Source organism: Garra rufa, unplaced genomic scaffold (genome assembly GCF_049309525.1).
Source record: "Garra rufa unplaced genomic scaffold, GarRuf1.0 hap1_unplaced_007, whole genome shotgun sequence".
Classification (NCBI taxonomy): domain Eukaryota; kingdom Metazoa; phylum Chordata; class Actinopteri; order Cypriniformes; family Cyprinidae; genus Garra; species Garra rufa.
This window is the reverse complement of record NW_027394282.1, coordinates 991,072-992,470: the sequence shown is the minus strand read 5'-3', so window position 1 is coordinate 992,470 and position 1,399 is coordinate 991,072. Positions and strand designations below refer to the sequence as shown.

At 41.0% G+C, this 1,399-nt stretch overlaps 1 long non-coding RNA gene across 1 annotated transcript in view; it reads left to right on the top strand.

Annotated features, from left to right (window-relative positions):
- Positions 1–1,040, top strand: part of LOC141313332 (uncharacterized) — an 88,497-nt gene extending 87,457 nt beyond the window's left edge. Inside the window, exon 3 of the long non-coding RNA XR_012349410.1 lies at positions 768–1,040. This is a non-coding gene — a long non-coding RNA (uncharacterized lncRNA). The remainder of the gene's footprint in view (positions 1–767) is intronic.
- Positions 1,041–1,399: the final 359 nt, after the last annotated feature.

Genomic DNA, 1,399 nt, shown 5'->3' with positions numbered 1-1,399 from the left:
GGGGGGCCTCCACCTTAACTAAGCTGCACATTCCTGGTTTGACCTTAACGTAAATGGCTAATGACAAGTAAACTGGAGGCACAGCCAAAAATGGGAACATTAACCAGACAAGTAAACTGGAGGCACGGCCAAAAATGAGAACATTAACCATATGTATGAAATGTACAGAACACGCCTTCAAGAAAAATATATAAAAGAGGACACCAATAGAGACCCGATAGATTCGCCTGCAGGGTTTCTCATTCTTTGTTACTTTGTTAATAAAGTCTTATCTTCTGGCTTCAAAACCCCAAGACTTATGTGATCTTTCAAAGCAGCGAGGGGAAAACCACCTCAAGGGCAGCAACAGCCAGAGCAGAGAGACACCTGTCTCTTTTTGAAAAACTTGTCAACAAATTCTAAAAAAAATATGTTTTAGTTAAATGTCTTAAATAAATGAATCTGCTTTAAATAAAAAATGAATAAATGTTTTGTATTCTATCTAGGCAATTTATTCATGTAGCAACTGTATTATTTATATTTACAACAAAACACAAATGATATAGCATTTTTTATTGCAGTTGTTTACTATTACAGTCATGCAGTTTAAACCTCAAGAAGAACATACCAACATAATTTATATATATATATATATATATATATATATATATATATATATATATATATATATATATATATATATATATATATATATATATTCATACCTATCTTTATAAAAATGTTTTATATTTGACCTAATGTGTACACTATGTTTGTTTATCTTTTAGGAAACATGGCAACATCTGGAAAGGGCTACTGTCTATATGTTGTCATGTTCATTCAGACAAGCAGGCAGTCCCTCAGGAGAAGATAGCTGAGCTGCAAGACGTCCTCGGAGATGATTTCCTGATTGGTCCCTGTCATCCACTGGTTCGTTCTCCACGTCATCCTCGCTGCCGTCTTGTCCATGGCTTTCCTCATCCAGGAGATCACCTCCTATCATGCAAATGTTGTGGAGGATGCAGCAGGCAGCAATCACCTTTGGGGCAAACAGTGGCCTGATCTCCAAGGCTCTCAAGAAAATGGCACGCCAGCGTGTCTTTAACATCCCGAAGGCAGGGCCGCCGTTTGTCAACAGGCAAGGCAGGCAACTGCTTGGGGCCCCGAGCCGGCAGGGGGCCCCCGAGAAACGCACCTCACAGTCAAAACCGCAGTGACCGCATGCCCCTCCTCCCCCCTATTCCACAGCGGGCGATTTGCAATGACAGCAATGTCAATGCCAAGGCGACCTCCCTAAGGGGGCCCCATGTCAATCAATGCCATGATCCCACCTTACGTTAACCAGTTTGATGCGCCGCAAAGTAGTGTTTTCGTAAACTGAAGAAAAATGAAGAGGAGCTATCTTTCCGGCAGCGAGAAA